Source organism: Camarhynchus parvulus, chromosome 5 (genome assembly GCF_901933205.1).
Source record: "Camarhynchus parvulus chromosome 5, STF_HiC, whole genome shotgun sequence".
NCBI lineage: Eukaryota > Metazoa > Chordata > Aves > Passeriformes > Thraupidae > Camarhynchus > Camarhynchus parvulus.
The window spans coordinates 17,360,568-17,381,162 of NC_044575.1; the positions used below are offsets into that span (position 1 = coordinate 17,360,568).

Consider the following 20,595-nt stretch of genomic DNA (forward strand, 5'->3'; position numbering starts at 1 on the left):
TGTTCAGATATTCTAAACAGGGGAGTTGTTGCTGAGTCCTTGCTGTGGCAGCAAGAGAGGTTTTGGTGGTGATTCTCTGAGAAAGAGCCTCTGGTACTAGCCAGTTTTAGAGATGAAATGGGAGCGGATTACAGCCCATAAGGTACAGGTCCCTAGCTGGGAATTTGTACAGGCCCAGGGCAGCTAGCTGGATTTTGTAGTCACCAATCCGTGGATCCAAACTGAGCTGTGAAAGGTGGCTTGACATTTCTGCTGTTTTAAAGAAAAAACAAGGCAATTGCCTTGGAAAGGGAAAACAAGGATGCTCTTGAGAAGGCTAAGGAAAGCCCTCCTGAGTTTTAGTAGAAGATGTACAGTTTTAAAAAAAAGATGTATAGAGTTGCTTATCTGAAGTGTGCTCCTTGTGAAGAGGTGGGAAGCTGAATGCCTAGGAGAGGGCTGGGCTCTCTCAGAGCATGCCACTAAGTACATGCTTTTTTTGGCAAGCCCTGCAATTGCATTGCAACAGGGTTGTGAGGTCTTGTTCAGGTTCAACTGAAGCTGGTTGAACTCTTTTGACTGCAGAGGCTGGGCTGGTGGGCAAAGCAGCATCTCTCAGGTCAGTTCAGGTTTTCATCTCCTTTGTTTAAAGTCTCTGTGCCTGGAATTAGTTTATTCAATTTGCAGCTTAGAGCAATTACAGAAGAAATCCCAGAGGAGGAGAAAAAGAAGAGCACTACCACCTGAACAGATCAAAATAATCAAATAGGTTGTGTTGTGGAACTGGGATGTGACTGGCAGCTGCTGCGAGGAGGTGGACAACCAGCAGTCACGCTTTCTCAGCATGGCTTGCTCTCCTGGGGCATTGGGAGCAAATACTGTTGGGATTAGAATGCAAAGAAATAATGTTTAAAATCTGAGGTAGGAGCCTGTGAGCTTGGTGACAACTGAATTCTGGGGTAGAAGAAAAAGCTTTGCCAACAGTAAGTCACACTTTCAGGGAGCTGAATTAAACTTCTCATTTTCTTCTGAACCCTTCAGTCCTGCTGTGGGTGAATGTTGTGCAGTCTCTTCCGTGCTTTTTTCCCCCCATTTGATTTGAGGGCCCTTTGTAGCAACTTATCCCCCATGCATCATGTTATCAGGGAAGTTATTCTGCCTGGAGTTCCTGTCTGAGCTTCATTTTGTTGTTTTCTGTAGCACGAGGGCTGATGGCTTCACAGATCTCAGAATACCTCCTCCATCTCTCCCCTGGCCAGCCCAGCAGCATGACAGCTCCATTTAATGTGCACCATCTGCTTTGACTTCCTTCCCCTAGACTCATTATTTTGCAGTTGTCTGCATCAAGCTCCTGTGTTGCCTGCCCCAAAGGATTGTATATCAGAAGTCATGAAAAGGAGAAGAGTCCTCAAGGCTGGCCTGCAAATCCCAAGTCTCTCTACTAAAAGAAATGGCAGTCATATCCCATGTCCTTGTCCTTGACGTAGTCCTGCTGCATGTGTTCATCCTTCCCTGCCTGTCATGGTGCATCTCTTGATGGGCACAAAGTGAGCCTTGCAGGCTCTCTGGGTTCTCACAGCACAAAGTGTTTGGTGCCTGGGATGTTCTCCTTTCTTCACCTGCTAACACTGAGGCAGGCTGAGACCTGCAGCTCTGCCTTCTCTTCAGCCATCCCCCAAAATTATTTGGATCCACTTGGAACATCATTACAGGGAAGGTGTTGTGAAGTTTTCTTGATGGTAAACACTTAAGGGCTTGGGCCTCTCATCTCCCACTTGAAGTGTAGTGTTACCCTCGGGCCTTAGGGACTGAAGTGCTCTCGTGTTAGGTGCAGGGTGAGATAGTCTCTCTCTGAAAAGCTTACCAGTCATGTGCAAGATGGGGAACATCAGGGTGCAGTTCCTCTGTCCAGGTGTTGGCATCTAACATCCCAGCCCCTCAGTCCCCCTATACAGGCAGCAGAGGAATTGAGCACTTCCACCTCATTGTAATGCAGGTGGATACCTGAAACAGATCAGACAGACTGTGCCTGTCTCTGCTCATTGAGGTTAGAGAGGCTCTGGGTGATGGGCTCTTGTGGACATATCTGTGCTGTAGGTGAGTTCAGCCCCACCTTGTCTAGCTGCAGTGAGCATGCTGGGGTAGCACACAAAGGAGGCAAGACTGTTGAATGTGGTCTGTCCTTGGCTGTCTGATCTGGTAAGGATGTTCATCTTCCTTTGGTCAAGAAGCTGGCCAAGAGTGAAGGAGAGGGATGCCATCCAGACAGCAACTGGAAGACTGAGTTAAACACCTCTCTGAGGTGCTCCTAGGACAGAGCTCCAGTCCTGTCCCAGCTCTGGAGCAAGGGATATTTTAACCAAGTGAAGGCAGAAAGTGTAGGTATGAATGGAACAGTTTTGTCCTTGGTTCATCCTTTCATGCTGAGGCCAAGTAGCTGCTAACATAGGTCAGGGATTACTCGGGTACTTCTCAGGGGCTCCTGACCTCCTGCATGTGCCCAAACAGGTATTGTGTTGGAGTGGGGGAAGACATGAGACCTCTATATCTAGAGCTGAAACAATGGCATGGAGACTTCAGATTGCAAACCAGCAAGTGATAGCAGCAGCAGCCCTCCAGTGCCTCAAAAAGGGCTTCATGTCTGGGTGTTCTAGGATTACTGGGTAAAACTCTTTCTGTTAAGGGAAAAAGAGCCTTTTTCCTAACACTGAAGCTATACACTGAAGCTACATGCTATATTGTGGCTTTGGGGATGATGGAGCAGGTTTCTGTAGATTGTATCCTGTTTGACCTGAACCTTTATGGTTTCTCTGAAGACCCCTGCATGGTCTGCAGAGAGCAGGTTGAAGGAGATCTAGAGCTGGGCTTGAAGGAACTAGAAAAATGAAGTTGAGCCAACTGAAAGGAATAAAGCCTCAAAGCCTGGGGAGGATTTTCTTGACTGGCTGAGTTTCCCCTTTGATTTGGAGCACTTGTTCCATCATGCCTTTTGCTGGGGAAGAATTAGCCCAGTGGCAGAAATGCAGTATAATGGGTGTTTTGGGAGTGAGAAACCTGTCTGCAGCAGGAGCCCACAGAGCCTGAACTCAGCCTCTGAGTCCCTGTGCCAACAGCTGGTTGCAAGCCTGCTCAGTAGGGGGTGGTGCCATGCCAGTCTTTACCCTCCATCTCATGCCTGTGTTGTCAGCATGATTCAATGCTACGTGAAGAAAGAAAGTCAGTTTTATACCTCGGTTTTGTTTGTTGTTGATACTCATGCTATAATTCCCATCACTTCAGACACCCATTAAAAGGCGCTCTGGTGAGTCTCTCTGGTGTGTGCACTGCAGTCACTTCAGACTTTACAATAGCGGGAAGTCTGTTAGGGGTGAAATTTCTGACTGGTCCTAGGTGGGAAACACACATACTGTGCTACAGAAGAAGGCCAAAAAATACCTCATTTTCCATTATATGGCGTATCTTCCTCACTTCACAATGCGTCTGATCTTTCCCTGCTGTCTTTCCTGGCTACATGTGTCCACCACAAACTTTTGTACTTTTCATCTCATGCTTCTAGGAAACAGAGGGCGCAAGTATGAAAACCCTCAGGAGATTTTTAATTCAGTGAGGAAGGCATATCGGGGCTTGCAGTTACCATATGTTTTTTCTCTGATACTTTCCTTGCTGTCCTTTCTCTCTGACCTTTGGTACAGTAAACAGCCAGCAGTGTTTGAAGTGTCCCAACAGGGAGGTACCTGGCACAGCATCGGGTCCTGCATGTCCTGTGCATTCCTAGGTACGTGCTTAGGACTGGCCTTCTGCTGGCAGCATCCTGCTGCTGGCTGGATGCACCGTGACAAAACAGAACTTTTTACTTGTTAATTTTTGCCACTGACAGCATGCTGGTTGCCTTGTCAACAGGAGATGTTTTATAGGTCTCTGGAAGATTTGCAGCAGTGTCACTCAGCTGTTTGCTCTCCTGGTTGAACAGGGGCACATACAGGTCTTTGAAAGCTGGCGGGAGAAACCAGGATCCATCCATCCCTTTCACAAAGGTTTTGTAACTATATGACTTTTTAAATAATTTTCCTGATTCCCTAATAACATATATATGTAATTAAATCTAGGCAGACAAGGCCATATCAAACCTTGGGCATGGGAAATTGTGTAATACCATCAAGTTGCCTTTTGTATCCATGGTCGACCCAACCTTATTGCACCACGAACTTCCTTAAGATTTTACTTTTAGGGTGGGAAGAGAACTCCCATCTCAGGAAACCCATTTCCCTCTGGTAGTCCACCAAAGGCTGCTTTGGTTTCTGATTCAACTCTGCAAATACTGTCTAGTGGCTTTAGACTGGATGTGAATTTGGCTGATATTTCCCCTGTGAAGGCTAGAGCAAGGGAGAGAAGACTAAAGTAGCTTGTCTTAGCCTAAGTCAGCAATACAGAGTTGGAAGTTTCTGTAGATCCTAACGAAAGGTCCCTGCCTTATCTGTCTTGATATTTTGCTGGTTGCACAACTTGCACGTCCCATAGATGGAAATATTTGCCTGGGGTTGGCCCTGGTTGCCCAAGGAGGGTGTTTGTTCAGATTCTCATGCTTTGCAATTAATATAAGCTTCTCAACTCCGTGTGAGAGAAAGAAAGGGAAGTGGTGCTAAGTGGTTTGTGTGTTTGTTTTTTTTTTTCCTCTCTCCATGTTGTTGTTCTTCACCAGCTGGCTACTTTGAAAAGAGCATGTTGTGGTTTTTTTCCTTAAGGAGCAACGTGTTGCTGCAAATTCAGCTTTGGAGAGGTTGTGGGAGCTTTTGTCCGCTGGCGCTGCAGCTGCTGTGAGCCGGGCACAGACAACACGTGGTGCTGTGGGTGCCCAGCCTGCCAGCCTGGTCTGGCGGCAGGGGATGCCAGCCCAGCTGAGTGGCAGGATCCTTCTTTCCCACTGCGTTCCCACACTCATTTGGTGGTGGCTGGGAGAGGCCAGTCCTTGCCTTGCTCCAGACCATGCAAGAGCAGCAAAGTTCACACGATGGGATGTTGTCAAAGGAATGAGAACCTGCCTCAAGTACATACCTTTTCTCTGCCTCGTTTAGCTATGGCAGCCTTATCTTAAGAGAGCTGTATGAAGTGTGCTTGTCACAGCTGTGTGAGGCACCCACACAGCTCACGGAGATATCTTGTGTGTTCTCTTCTGAGCTACTGGATGAAAAGTGGCTACTTTAGAGGGCAAATTGCCTCCATGGGTTTAAAAGAAGGTATCTAGTTTAGACCTAGAGAGCACACTTCATGTTTAGGTACAGTGGAAAACCTTTGAGTGAACTTCATGAAATCTGTGTTCATTGTGTTTTTCAGAATACTCTCTGAACTTGCGTTCGTTTTGTGCTCCGCAAAAGCAACAATTCCTTTTGAGGCTGTAGAATAAAGAATAAAACACTTGTTTAAAGTGATGTGGAGGAGTGGTCACCCTATAAAACTCAGCCTGGGCCATTGGCTGTGTGTTTCACAATGACCTTGGCCAGTCACACTGGTGTTGTCTTGTGACCATGCAGCCACTTAAAGGGAGGAAAAAAAGGCCAACTACACAAACTTTTATATCTGATCAGGGTTTTGGCTGTTAGCTTAATTCAGATTTCCTGTTGGGGTTGACATAGTATGTCCTGAGTTTGATGAAAACTGAGGAAGTAAGGGAAAATGAAGCCTGTGGAACGGCAACCACCGCTGGGAACAGTTTCTTTATGGAAGCTCTCCATTTGGGCAGGAAATACTAACCTATATTTTCCTTCAATGCAGGTCTTCACCCTCTCTGTCCTAATCTTAAGTCTACAGGTGAAAGGCAATAATGGTAAATCCTAGAGCCTAATCAACCTTTGATGGACGGCATTGATTAAGAGCGAGACAAGCTCTACTGTAAGTTTTGAAGGATGGATTTTAATTGATGGATTTTAAGGATGGGCTGAATTGACAAACTTTCAGTCTTCTGAGATCTATTTTTTCTTTGCTGTTGAAACAGGAATTTTTATCTTGTGTTAATATACTCGCATTACAAAACATTGCAGCTTGTCTTTTTGCTTGAGTGGTGCTTCAGGTTGAAGTTGGCTGGTTTGGCCTGTGAGATGGTGGCTTTCTGTGGGATTTTTCCATTTTTAGAAAAAGCTTTTTGCAAACACTTGATGAATTAATTTAATTTTATTTCTTCAGTTGAAGTTCCTGTGTGGGAACAATGAAAGCTTTGTAGGAACTGTATCCACTACACCATGCTGTGGCCTTGAAGGTTCATTGCAGGGACACACATGGTCCTCAGGGTGTTGCCTTCTGAAAATAAGAGGATTTTAAGGGAGAAACCAAGCAGCAGTTTATTTCTAGCTAGGTGTGAATGATGTACAAGAGTGAGAGACTGCTGTGTGTTACTTAGGAGCCCTGAAAAACAACACACGGTGAGCTCCATTCCCTTAAGTGAAGAGGGAGCTTTATAGGCACATCACCCCTGCTCAAAATCTAACTGGTGGCTTGTCTCTGCCAGGCTCCTTTGAAGGTTCATGATCATGTTTGAGATCTCACAATAGTGGCAAGACTGTAAAATTCAGAGTTCAAGTTTAAGCTCTGAAGTTACTCTTCTAAGGAAAGAGAATTTTGTCATACCAAGGATCTGAGGAGATAATACGGACCCACAGAGCAGAGCCTCTTACTGCAGATACTGTTGTGGTTCTCTCCTCCCTTAAGGAAAAATAGCCAAACCCCAAACCACCAGAACTCTGAAAGGGGTTCTTGTCCAAAAGTGAAGATTTTCTGTAGTTGTTCCAAATGACTCTTTCCTCAGGGGGATCATTTTCATAGCTTGTGCACAATTCTTTAATCCAGCTCAAAACCCACAAGAGAGATGGGGTCATGACAAGAGCCAGGAAGTTCACATGATCTTATTGGACTGGATCATCTTTAATAGTGCCAGTTCACATCACCTGTCCATTTCTTGCTTTTTCCAAACCACTGGGGAAAGAAATAAAACCCTAGCAGCCTTGTGACATTTAGCATTACTCAAACACTCTTGCAATCTTGAATGGTCAGCAAAGGGCAAATTTTGTGGGTGTGGGCAGGCGGAATTGGAGAGGAACCTCAGGTCATGCACAGGACTAGGCTCCCACTACTTGAACAGTGCCTTCTTAGCTCTTACAGTCTGTATTTATAGTAGCAGACCAAAAAAAGCCTGAGGGTGTGAAAAGGGATGATGCAGCCACCAGTATGAGCAAACTTAGGTCTTTTGGTGCACATCTCATCCCTGTGTCCTCCCAGCCCTGCCTGGAGCTGCTTTTAGTAGTATTTGCTGTAGCCCAGGAGGTAGTTGCATCAGCTTTTTGGTCCAGTTTTCAATCCCCTTTCCAGAGATCATGGCTTAAGTATCAGAGCTTCAGTTCTTGTGTCTTTGCTGGTGCTTGCGAGGGCAGGGATGGCCAACTGAATAAAAGGTCAGGACTCATTTGCTGGGGGCTGATGGCAAAGGGTGATAGCATGAAATACTCCCAGCAGTCAGGGATTTGCAGAGTGATGTAGGCCATGTAACAGATCTTCACACACACAACATATAGAACAGCATATAGAAAATATAATAATTTTACTTGTAATAATAAAGTTGTATTGTTATGCACTGGGGAATTGAAGGCAGATGCTTGGATTTTTCCCAGTGGGCTGAAGGGAGGTTCTGATTATGGTTTATTTATTTATTATATGTTCAACCAAAGCCAAAGAACTGTGAGTCAGTGTGATTTTCACTGCTGGAGTTCCTGTGCCGTGGTCCCCAGGCATTGTCTAACAGATGCCTGTACCCACACAAGGCTGGATGAACCCAGACACTGCAGACTTATTTTTGTCACCCTGTTGCAGAAGCTCCTTAGGGAGCCTCTGCGTATGCTTGGGAGCCAGTGGTATGGGAAAGCCTCTTAGCAGAGGGTCCTGGGAAAACACTCAGCTGCTGATCCCAGGAGCAGGTTCTCCGTGCCAGCACCATATGCAATTCCTCATGGCAGCCAGATCTCCAGAAAGGAGGAAACAACTCTGCCACCTCTTTTCTTCTTCTACTTTATGATGGCTGAGTTTTATAGTTGCTCTGTAGGCACTCTGTGTGCCTCCCTGGCTGAACAAAGGCGTATTTGTGCTTTCAAAGGTAATGTCGGTCTGCCTTGCTGCTGTCTCAAGATGCAGAGTGGGATAAGTGCTCCAAATGGGCTAAGGTTGAAAATTAAATAGACCAAGTGAGATCCTCAGCCAGTGTCGATTGTCTGTGCCTTAGTGGCATCAATGCAAGGACTCTACTTTTTGCCCTTTCCTTAGGATGAACCTTCAAGGTGAGATCTCAGTTGTGGGACTCACTTGTCTGGTTCTTACTCCTTGGCTTGAGCTGTCCCCTTCCTCCCTTTGGGAAGCTATAAACACTTGCACTGTGTCCATACTACATGCAGATAATGGCTTAGGGCTGTCAGGAGAAGTTGTCTTTGAAGTTCTGAGTTTGCCTTCTGTGGTTATTTTTTTTCAGGTCAAATGCAGAACTGTATTTGCATGAGCCTTACAAAGGCCAAGAATTCATCCAGTGAATGCTGCTGTGTTTCTAAATGTCTCTGCAATGTGTGCTCCCCTGGTGTTGCAGAACTGTGCTTCAGCAGCAGCAACAGAAAATCTTGAGAGGCTGGGGGAGATAGCTGGACACCAGGAAAGAAGATGGGAAGCCATATATATGCATGTAAAAACAAGTGATGTTTATGGTTTTGGTATCTCATTTCTGCAAGGTGTTAGGAAAGTCAGTGGCTTAAGAAGATAAAGATTTGAGTGTTGTATGGACAGCAGGGATAACCAGAGCTAGACATTTTCCAAAGAGAAAGGGGCCTCCTTTTTTTGCTTTTCAGATAATCTGGTAGGATGAGACCATGCTCTGGGACCAGAGAAGGTTTCCACTGAAAAGAGTAGAAGAAAGTTTTGGGCCGTGGAGAATTCCCAGTGATGTAATTGATGCCCAGCCATCGCTTACACTGCCCTAATGAAGTTATATCATAGGAATTACAGTGCAATACAGTTCAAAGTCCACAAGTCCCCTTTTTCTTAGTGTGTTTGTTTGTTTTTGTTTTGCTTTTTTCTTTGGGTTTTTTGGGGGGGGGTTTCTGGGGTTTTTTGTTTGGTTTGCTTTTGTTCAAATGTCCAGGAGCTTTCCTGCTGCTGCATGGGATTTGCCTGAGGACTTTGCCATGCAGAGGTTGATCTTTGATGGAGGTTGTGTTGTCATACCTGATAAAAGGATGCTTCAGCTTAGAAGGGCACCTGTTTTACTTTTCCCAAGCTGTGACTCCTCCAGCTCATGTTGCAGATGTTTTGGGTTGTGCTTTGCATGGTCTCTTTCTGTGCTCTCAGGATAAATCTGGTGATAAGGACAGGGTGTTACAAGTGCCAGCTCTGTCTGGTCACCAGGTGCTTGCCAGGGTAGTACCAATTGCATGCAGGTGTTGGTCTCTGGCCATCATCTCCTACTGAAGACATTCTTGGTCTAAAGACTTAAAGGTTTTCTTCTTTCTGTTTGCAGTTAGGGGATTGTGTCCAGGCTCCCTTTCATCTCTTTTTCTATTCACTTCATGGACTTTCTGACACTCTTTTCCACAGCAAGATGTCATCCCTGAAGCTCAGGGCATGGTTTGCTTCCTATCTGTATCTCTTTCAATCAAGCCAGTCTGGTTCGTGTGACTGGAGTGTTTGCTCACTCTGTTGTGCCTGTTGCAAGTGAGGACTTGAGGCCAGTGTTGCTCTTTTCTCCATCAGTCATTGATCTGTGTAGAGGAATACCTAAGCTGGGCAGGGTCTTTGGAGTTTTATGGCCATGTGAAATGCAGTACCAAAGCCAGATCTGGATCTACTCAGTGCCTGTACCAGGATTGTCCATAGGACTGGGGTTAAGTTGAGGGTTTCTACAAAGCTGTAGGTACATCTAACCTTTAGGCACGATCAGAGGGACTTCAAGCACTCTTCTGCTCTCAAGGGCTTTCTTTTTTGTGCATCAGCTTGTTGAGCTCCAGTGTTGAGGAACCACATCTGACACAGGCTTGGTGTCTTGCATTTCTGTGGTTTCTTTTCAGCTTTACTTGGCCTGCAGATGCTGGCTGTGAGCCCACCCAAATCCTGCTTGTCATCGTTGCTGTGGACTCCCAAGGAAGCCCTGGAAGGAAACCCCCCCTGGCTTTTGCTGATTGTGCAGGTCTGCCAGCAGATGCTGGAGGCTGCGACAGAGGTGGTGGAGAAGGCTTTGTGCTCCTGTACCCTGCACACTCAACCACAGCCTCTGATGAGCACATGTTTTATAACAAAAGCTCAAATGTGGGAAAACAGAAATCCCCAGCTTTACCATAAGTTTCCTCTGTGACTGTCAGGAAGTCACTTAATTGTTGTGGGTTCTTCATTGCAGGGTGGAGTTCCTTCTTCCTTTATCTGCTGTGCCAGTCATGTGTTGCTGAGGGGTGGAATATATGAACCTGTGTGGAGGCCACTCAGAGTTGAAGGAGCAGGTCTCCTGTGTCCATTCTGTGATGCTTACAAGACAAGCAGGATGAGTCCTTGGACAGTATGCCTTTGTTGCTCCAGAGCCAAAAGGGAAATGCCTTCCTTTTCAGTGTGGAGAGCTGCAATCCTCACATCTTCAGTCTTTTTTGTAGCAGGTCTGTGATTGACAGTGATGCACCTAACTCCCTCACGGCAACAATGCTTGGATTTTTTTTAAATCCAGACTTGTGCAGAGGGAAAGGATATGAGCATTAAATCTGATGTGGCTGAGATTTACTGTAAGCAGTGAAGTGAGGTTTGGGTAATTCAGGACTCTAACTAAATAAAGTTCTGCTGATCCAAACTTAAATCTTGCACCATAACCTTTGGACGTTTCTGTTTCTGTCAGGCTGTGTGATGGTTTCCCATCATTGCACACACAGTGCATTGGTTGGCTCTGCATGGCTATCAGACTTGGTTGTGATGAATTCATTCATGGCTGTTGAAGGGCTGGGTTTGGAGGTCTTCTGTGGACCTCTCTGCCAGCCGTGCTCACTGTCCCCATCCGTCTAGGCTGCAGCTGGCTGATGCTGCAGCTGCCAGGTCCATAAATCAGCAGCGTGCCCCTGAATATCAGCTGCATAATGACTGATGCATATTCATGTTTGCTACACTGTGTCACCCTGCTAATAATTTATTTTGGTGAGAAGGAGAGCAGGGACAGAGTCCCAGTAGCTGGTGCCTCCTTGCTTCATTTTAGCTCCTCTTTCTGCTTCCACCTTGTCTTTGGCTCCCTAAGATACCCCCTCTCTTGCTTTTCTAGTGTATTTTCCCCAGCTGCTTCTCCCAGATGTGCTAAAGCAAGCCCTGCAGGTTTGCTTTTTGTTGTGGTGCCTTCTTCCCCTCCATCCCTGCTCTGCTAATAAATCAAGGTGTGTGCCTGCAAAGGCCCTGCAAGGACTAAACACAAGAGGATGATTGTTATGTTTGAGCATGTAAATGAAAAAGGCCTCCTAATAAAAAGACACTCTGTAAGTATCTGGTCTTGGCTGTTCCTTTGAGCTCTGTTTTTGAATGAGCTTTTATTGGTGTCCCATTGGGATTGCAAGGGCGAGAAGGAAACTCAGTTTTGGTCCTACATCCCAAGATGGACTGTCCCTGACCCACAGCTCACCTGTGGAGAAGATGCTGTTGCACCTGTGCTGCTTTACCCTCTGTCTTGAAAAATGAGGAGGAAGAAAAGTGCTGTACCACCTTTCCCTGGAAAAGATAAAATTTTGCAAGATATGATTAGCAGCCTCTGAAATACCACGTGAGAGAGGATGGATGGGGGTTGGCTCTGCTTTTCTTCTTTCAGTACAAGATCCTAAGTGCTGTTCAGGGAAGCTGGGGAAGCCAACTTGGGTACTAACCCAAGTGTGTCCCGAGATCTGCCCAAGTCCAAGCAGCTGGAACTGTCTGTCCTGGCAGAGAGGGATCCCTCTCATTCCTGCTCTGTATTCCTTCTTCTAGGGGGGACTTGAACCACTCCCAGAAGAGAGGACCCTATTTCTCTGTGGAAGCTCATTAGCCATCCAGAGGGTGAGTGCCACATGGGCAGAGGCAGACTGGGCTAGTACTGTCCCAGGATACTCATTTGTCTGCTTTTATGCTGCTGACCAACAGCTTCCACCTTGTATCCCCCAAACCCAATGCCACTGGCTGTCTGGAACTTTCTGCTGCAGAAGCTGTAGTGCAACAGGACATGTGCTGTGTGAACCATTCAATTCCTGGAGACTAGAGTTCAGCAATTCAAATTCTTATAAATCTTATTTTGCTCCAAAAACTGGCCTTTAAAAAATCTCTTAACCATTAAATGCTAAAAAACCATCAAAAAATCAACACAAACACCTAAAAGCATTAGCAAAACAATTCTGGAAACTTCCCAGATGCAACTACCCTGTTTCCTTATCCCTGTATTTGCTGGATATAAAATACATGTGTTAGGATTTAAAGCCAGCAGGAAGTTGAACAACCATACCTATTTCCATTGCAAATTCTTCTCAGTGAAAAGGGCTTGTATGCATTTCCTGAAACTGGTTTCCTAATTTTTCTTTGTCAACAGGTGTTTGGGAGGAATAAGGAAGGATAGGGAAGGGAAGGAGAACAGAAAGCTCATAGGGAGTGTGTATTTCTTGACTCTGGGGTACTTTTTTTGCTGTGCATTAGTGGTGCTCAGGTTGGGAGGCCCTGTTCTTAAGTGATGTAGGTGGCCACCTTATACCAGTGACTTGCCCCTTTCTTGTAGCTGGGCTTCAGGTGAGGAAAACAGCAGAGCCTGCCCCTCTGCTCTCAGGCCTACCTGCATCGCTGGGTGCTTATCTGTGGATCAGAGCATCTGCCTTTCTGCTGGCTGCCTGTGCCGGTGACCTAATTGTGATTTCATCAGGATAATTGGAGAGCAGGGCCTCTCTTACAGTATTCTGTGCTTTCCCACTTGATGTACCCTGCTTCCCCAATTGGCTCTGCCTTGGGAAGCTGAGCTGGGGATGAGCTGCCAGCTCTGACAGCCCAACACAAAGACTCAGCAGGCGACCAACAGCTTTCCCATCCAAAACTTCTGGGTTTTTTTTGGTTTTTTTTTTTTTTGTCTCAGGTGAAAACCCCAGATGGGAAATCACATTGCCTGAATTTAGTTCCCAGCTTTACCACCATTGATGGCTTTGGGCCAGTCCCTTGGCTTGTTTGCATCCCCTTGCCTGTCCCTGCAGTGAGTAGGATCGTGTTTCTGTTCATGCATGGCTGCCTCCAGCTCTAGCACTCGGCGCTCCATCGCTTGCAACTTAGTAGTGAGATCTGAATCTGTCCCTTCTTGTGCTGTTGCAGCAGAGCCAGATGGCTGCAACCTGCCCTAGCATGATGACAGGACCACTGGGCATGGGAGAGGCTGGACCTTTCCCCAGCAGCTGCTCCTTTCATCACCAGGAGGACCAGGCAGGACATACCAGGTACCTTAGGAAACCAGCCTGGAGACAGCATCTCTTGTAATTCCACACCATTACTGGGCAGTGTTTTCCCCAAAGCCTGATATTCTCTATTAGCTGTAATTACCGAGATCCACTTACACTGATGCTGCATACTCATCTGCTCCAAGTTTCTACTTCATTGCTCCTTATATCTTGTGGGAAAATCAATACAATTTGGTACTGAGACTGGCAAGTCAAGAGATTGTTCAGAGCCTGGGTTCGTGGTTGTGTACCATGTGTTCTAACATTTACTGTCATCTGTAATGTGGGTCTTGCTTTAAAGTTTCCTGTCCATGTTTTTACACACTCAAGATATATCACACTGCCTTTCATGCATCCCATTAATGCTTATAGGTGGGATTTTAATGGAAGGTTAAAAGTTGCCTCTTCTCTTGAGCTCTGTTGTACAGAGTACCATTGGTTTTTCTGAAAAACGCTGGGAGGCCTGAGAGAAGTCTCTTTTCTAGGGTGAGGTGGAGGGTTGCCAACCCAGGCAGGGAAGTGTCTGCCTCTGAACCACCTGCTCAGCCCTGGGAGGCTGGAGAGGAGATGAAAGTGGAGGAGTCCTGGCAGTTTGCAGCCTTTTGCATCTCCACAGTGAGAGCTTTTCCTCCTTCACACTGCTTTCCCACATATGTTGGTATGTTCAACACTAGGCCCTGAGTCCTGACTGCAAGATAGGAGTCCAAGATTTTTAAGTGTCTCACATTGTCCTGTCCTGCACTGTGGCCTCTTCATGCCTTTGTTATCCATCTTTACCAACTTTGAGACACAACTCCAGTCTCTTTCCTTATGCAGGTTCCTCTTGCTCATGTAGAGTCTCAAAGAGCACTGAAGTGTTGGATCATAAATCACAAGTGTAATTTAAAAACTGCCTTCAGTTTTTTCACATCACAGGCCCTGCCAGATGCAGAGAACTGTGACTTGGGTGCTAGCACAGGTGGTCTCTCCTATCTGCATGAGATTATTTTTTTTTAAGGGTCTGTTTTCAGCAGTGGTGTGGGATGTACAGTTTGCTTGCCTGTTTTTTCACCTTTCTGTGGGCTGGCAGCAGTTAACCCACAGAGCAGTGTTTTCCCTCTGTGGAAGTTAGCCTGAAAGGGTTGGTTCTTCTGCAGAGACTGTGGTGGGATGAGTAACTGGGTATCAGGGAGACAAATGGAGTGCTGGTGGTGAGAGGTGAAGGTCCCACCATGATTCTCAAGTATATCCCAGCACCTTCCAGAGTTTCCTGACCATGCTGCTCCTCGTGCGCCATTCATGATGCTGGAGACATGGGCATGAGCAGTCCTGACTTACAAGTTTCTGAGATAAAGGGCCTGCTCATCTTTCTTTGGAAAATAGTAATTCTGGTGGCCTGTATTGGGTGTGGAGAGTGGGGTGCATGGGCAATTTCTTCATCCAGAGGAAAGCTCTTGTGTAGCTGGTTTGTTCTCTGGGTTTATTGTGTTACTGACTGATTTAGGTTGTTTGCTGTTTTGGGTAGTTATAGCTACCTACCAGTTGTTTTTCTTGGAATAAGCTGCCAACAAAGAACTTTTTAAAGAATATTTTCTTTTTGAGAGGGAAAGCAAGAACAGTGTAGTTGGACTCTCTTACTGCTAACAGCAGATGATTGCACAGCTTTGTCTTTTCCTTAAATGTCTGACAGCTGAAGCAGGAACCAGGGAGCAGAGAACAGGTAGCAGCTTTGGAGAGGATGATACTGTTTTTTTTTTTACCTTTGCCCTTCCATATTTTCCCATGCCCTTTGTGGTTGGGTAGTCTCTGGCAGAGGGGTTGTGTTGCCAGAGGTGCTTTGACTGGGAACTGTGAGGGCTGGGCCTGGTGCAGTGACCAGTCCCTGCCTGTTCAAGACTCTGTGCAAAGCTGAGGCTTGCACATTGCTGCTGGGAGATGTTTATGGCTGCTGTGGAGAGCATTCCCTCCCTTCCAGACCTGCCTATCCCTTGGACGTGCCCACAGCTTTCTGCTGTTCTTCCTCACAAGTTTCTCCTTGAATGTGCATCTGTATTTTGAGCCTCCTACATTATGTCATTCCTTACCCCTTTTCTTCCTTTCCTCTGCAGCAGTATTTTTGTGCTCAGTCCCTTGGGACAGGCTGCCTTTTCCTTCAGATTTGAAGAGCTAGCAGAGGATGGAAGAAGGCATTCTGCTCATTTTTGTTTTTTTTTTTTTTTTTCCTTTTTTGCCCCTAATAGAAGACATTTATTATCTCCAAGTCATCTTTCCAAAGCAGGGCCAGTATTTGCAACTTTTATTCTCTCTTTGGCATCCCTTTCTCTGTTTTCATCTGTGAGGTGCACAGTCTGAGTTTGCAGGTATACAAGCAAGCCAACAACAGGCACAATTGGTTAGATTTGTAGCTCACTTGTTGATTTAAAAAGCAACAAGCAAATTAAAATGAAGCATTGGATAGGCTTCATAATAGAGCATTAGCTTGCCAGCCTCAGTTTCCTAATCTCTTTGGGGCTGGACAGGCCACAGAGAACATCAGCATTTTGGTCCTTGAGTGGAAACAAAAGGTGGCATTTCACACCACTGGAGAGGCCCTTCAGTCCCTCCACAGGCTGTGCTTTTTGATGTTGATGACAGTCTTGTGCATGAGCAAATGGAGGAGACTGAACAGTCACTGGGGAAGCCAACAAGGTTTGTTTATCAATGCTCAGAGATCACTGAGTAGGATTCGTGATGTGTGGGTGTGGATGACTGCTGGTAAAAGACTGGCATGAGTGTTGTTCTCCTAGAGGACTGCAGACCATTTCTGCCTGCGGGGCATCGCTGCTGAAGGGAAACAGAAGCAAACACAGTGGCATTTGTGGTCATATGGCTCCTCTGGACAGGTCTTTGGAGGAAAGGGTGTCTGGTCTGACATGAGCCCAAAGAAATTTGCAGAGTTGAAACAGACTTCTGATGCCTTTAAATGCAAAAGCTCCCAGTGGGCAGGTGCAGTGGTAGTGAATGCTCAATAATGAACAGTTGTAAAACTTCTGGCATGGCTGGCCTTACTACAGCAGTGTTGTGCAAAAATCTGTCTCTTGACTTGTTTAGCTGGCTTGTTGTCTGTCCTGGGAGAGAAACAAAGTTATGGGAGAAAACAGGGGACACAGACAAAGCTCCTTCAGTGAGTTATTCTGTTTGGAAGGGTGTCAGAGAGGCTCCCTTGTGGTGAATGTGTTGGAAACCCTCTGTGTATCCCTTCTGCTTGACACCTGAGCTCTTGTGGGAACTGTCATGGTGAGATGGGATGTTCTGGTGGGGCTGAGCCCCTTGAGTTCCTTACCTCTTCTGAGTGAGTTTCTGGAGGCTTCACAGTCAGGTCTCCCAAACCACCTCTCTAGAGAATAGGGACCATGAAGAAGGTCAGGTTGTTTGTTGCAGGACGCAGCTGAATCTCTGGGTAACATCTGTAGCCTTGATGCTCAGGCCTACTTTAGGTCTTAGCCCTGTGACAGCTTCTGCCAAGCATCTTGGTCCTTGTTTCTGCAGGCAGGGCCTCCATGCTGCCACCCAGCATGTGCAGGCAGGGGAGGTGCTGTGCCCTCTGCCCTCACCCATGCCTCTATCTCCTCCCTGTGAGACAAAGGTAGGATGTTGGTGTCCGCAGGGCTGGGTGCTTGCTCTCCCTGCTTCCTGCTCAAGGCTGGCAGATGGCTCCTGTTTGCTGGAGCTGTGTGGCTCTGGCTACTGGGCTGGGAGCAGCTGCTGCCAGGCGGAAGCACTCGGCAAGGCTTTCCTAGACAGCTTTGAACAGGAGCCAGGAGCCCTCTCGCTACAGGAGCAAATCCACGAGGTCAGGAAATACAGGAGCAGCAGCTCCAGCTCCACACTTGGGCTCTTGGCTTGGCAAGCGGATCCCAGCCCTCCTCTTTCCAGACGGTGCTCCTGGAACTGCTCTCCTCCTTGCTCTCAACTGTTGCTTGACAGCCCTGTGTGTGGCTTTTGGGGGGTGTAGTAGTGGAGTGCTGCAGAGGTGATAAATTTGGATAGGGAAACACTAGATGGTGACCTGGATCAGACTTTCAGATCTTGAAGAGCTTGCAGAAGATGGAAGAAGCATTGTTCCTGCTCTGTGTGGGACTGGGAGGCTGTGCTTTTGTGTTTCACTCTGTTTTATTGTGGTCAGCTGTGTCTGGGCTCTGTGTTGGCTGCTGAGCAATAGAAACTGGAAATCCTCGCATCAGGAGAAGCTTTCACAACCACCAACAGGCTGTAAACCTCCATCCGGTGTGTCACCAGCATGAAAACTGGGGTGTCTGTTACTGTCTCTCTGACACGAACCCCACTTTCTCTTCCCTGCATCTGTTTTATGGGAAGCCAGAAACGTTACTTTTGGAATGGTTGTTCCTTGAACCAGTCCCTGTTACTGTGGTGGTGGTGGTGGTGATGATGTTTTTGTGGCACTGAGTAACAGCCATTCCTGTGTTGACACTATGGGTGCATCGAAGAGCAGCCTTGCTCTTCCCATGTTCAGGAGTAAAAAGTGTGATGGGGGAGTTATGAGATGGTGTTGGTAAGCTTAAGGATAGGACCAGTTGCCCAGCTCTGTGGCAGAGATTGGCCATATTGAAATCTCTGCTTTCCCTGCAGCCTTTGGCTAGGCTACTTCTTTGCATGGAATTTGCCCATGCCCTGGTGTGCTTTGGGTCTGCACGCTGCCTGTGAGGAGCTTGCACTGGGGAAAGGAAGCGAGCTCCCCTGAGCATTGATTTTAGCCCACATTAACTGGGGCAGCTCTCATGCCCAGAGCTGTCCATCATTCCCCATGCTCTCACTCTGCATTAGGACATGTTTTACAGCAATGGTGTGGAGCAGCTAGGCTGGACCTGCCCTCCTTTGCGAGCTGCAGAATCTCTCCTGCCACTACAGGGGCGAGGATGGCAGAGCAGTGGAGAGTTAGCTGAGGTGACAGCACCTTTGAGGGATGGTGTCAGTGAGCAAACACCAGCATTGCAGTGCTCTTGCATGTAAATTGTCCATGTGTGGGCCACAAGTGGGGAGTAGCAATAGTTCCTTCTCCCCCTTCATTTTCCCTGCCTCTTGGGTGTGTGTGGGACAAGATGATGTGGATTTGTGTTTCTGTGGAGAAGCCAGACCTTAAAACTCTGTGCTAAGGTGATGATATGCATGGCTTGCTGGTGTGTGGCTGCCCCTCTGCTGTGCAATGGAGCTCAGCTGGCGTTGGGAGCAGGGGAAGACACTCAAGCTAATGTGGGTGACCACCTTGTCCCCCACCTCCTGCTGCAGTGTGGACCATAAAGCTGCTATGGCTGTGGGAGCCTTCCAGAGGAGTATGCAGTGTCTTCCACTGGGCTGGTCTTGAGGGAGAACCCCCTCCTAGAGAACTTATGTCTTCTCCTCCCCGGGGCAGTCAAAGCTTTTCTCACTGCCCTCAGCAAGTCCTGCAGTTATGCCTGGGCAGTTGTGCTGTTTTCCTTGAGCATCTTCATGGCACCTGCTTCATCTTCAGATGCAGAGCAAAGTCTATGTGTTTTGCTGGGGAATGGAGATCTCCTTGCTCTGTAATGAAAGGTAGGAGCGGTGTTTCTTCAGATCCCCGGGACCCCTGTGTGTTCAGCTGTGAAGCTGTTTGCTGAAGGAGTGATTCCCTCCCTGACAGCTGTGCTGGTGGAGATGGTCAGTCCACATTTGCTCCTCAGTCCCCTTTTCATCCTGTCTCTTGCCAGAGAGATGAGAAGCCTGGGGTGGGGATCTCTCTGGCCCCTGAGCAGCAGTGCATGCGAGAACAACATGTACATGAGGGCATGCATTAACGGAGCAGAGTAACGTGTGTGCACAGTCAATTAGTGAGATCACTCAGATTCTCTCCTGTAGCCTTGCTTTCAATCTGCAACTCTTCCCTGGCTGCCAGAACAGAGGCACATTGGACTTTGAGAAGAAGCAGTGTCACTTTCAGGTAGGTACCTAGGCTATGACATTACTTACACTTCATTTCCCCCCACCATCACCACTTTTCCATCGTGTTTACCTGCTTCTCCAGCACAGCAAACCAGAGGTCCTGCTTGGCATCATATTTGTCACCTGGCTGCTCTTCTGCACCCCCTCGTTTGCCCTTCTTTAGGATTCTGGATGCTGAGAAGGGCTTGAGCTTTGTTTACCTTTCTGCTATCAAGACAGCAGCTCAAGAAAGGGCTTTGGCAAAAGGCGGTTGTGTCTGATTGCTCCCTGCTCAAGAGGGAGATAGAACTGTCTGGGTGGTTTAGGGTTGCAGTCAGGTGGGGATTTAAGGCAAAAAGTTCTGGCTTTCTTGCCATTAAATCTTTGCTGTGTTAACAAACGCATCAGCTGTGGTCTTGGTCTAGAGCAGCCTTTGCTGGCACAGTTTGTGGCAGCTTCTAGAATTTAGGAGCACGGCTGACAAGCCTGGGGAGGAGGATGGAGTGATTTAACTATCTGAGGTGGGAGGATGGAGGAGGGGGTTCTAATCCCTGTGAACACTGAAGGGTGTCTGACAAGGGGAACTGTGAGCTTGTCTTCCTGCTACCTGCTGCATTTTGGGTGGCTTCCCCAGAGCTTGCAGTTTGTGGCTGAGAACGAGTATCTGACCCTTGAGTGACTTTCAGTGGGCAGGGGCTGCAGTCCAATGAGGGTGGATTTCTATTTAAACCTTTGGGTTTTGTAATCTTCCTGAGTTAGTTCCTCTTTCTCAGCAGACTTGGAGCAGAAATTTAAGGGAGGAGCTGGGGGGATGTGAATCTTCTGCCGCTGAAGGGCCATGGGAGGCACACAGTACTGCAGAAGTGTGGTTTGCTCATCCTCACCCTAACCATCATTGTCAGTCAGCACCTTTTGTGACAGCATCTCTTTCCCACTTGTTGGGTGTGCCAAATTGAGCTCAGGGAGCAGGGATGCCCCTTTTGCAGTCCTTCCTCTCACAATAGTAGGACTGTTAGCTGGAGGACAGGCAGAGGGTGTGGATGTGCCACCGTCTCAACCCTACAGTGTGGTTTGAGGTTTGACGCAGCCGTGAGGGTGAAGACATGGAGGCAGCAGCATGTTTGGGCAGGGCTGGACCTTTTCCCCTGCTTTTGTGGGAACTGACATCCCAACCTCGTTGGCCAAGGGTTTCAAATCTATTTAAAGATTTCAAATCATCAGCTTGAGA

At 47.2% G+C, this 20,595-nt stretch overlaps 1 protein-coding gene across 3 annotated transcripts in view; it reads left to right on the top strand.

Annotated features, from left to right (window-relative positions):
- The window catches only part of HRAS (HRas proto-oncogene, GTPase), a 41,410-nt gene that overhangs the window by 10,130 nt on the left and 10,685 nt on the right, over positions 1-20,595 (top strand). Inside the window, exon 2 of one of the 3 annotated variants that reach the window (XM_030949047.1) lies at positions 11,977-12,045. The exons of the other annotated variants lie outside the window; for them this stretch is intronic. The gene's annotated coding sequence lies outside the window, so the exon portion shown is untranslated. The remainder of the gene's footprint in view (positions 1-11,976; positions 12,046-20,595) is intronic. 3 annotated transcript variants of the gene reach the window in all.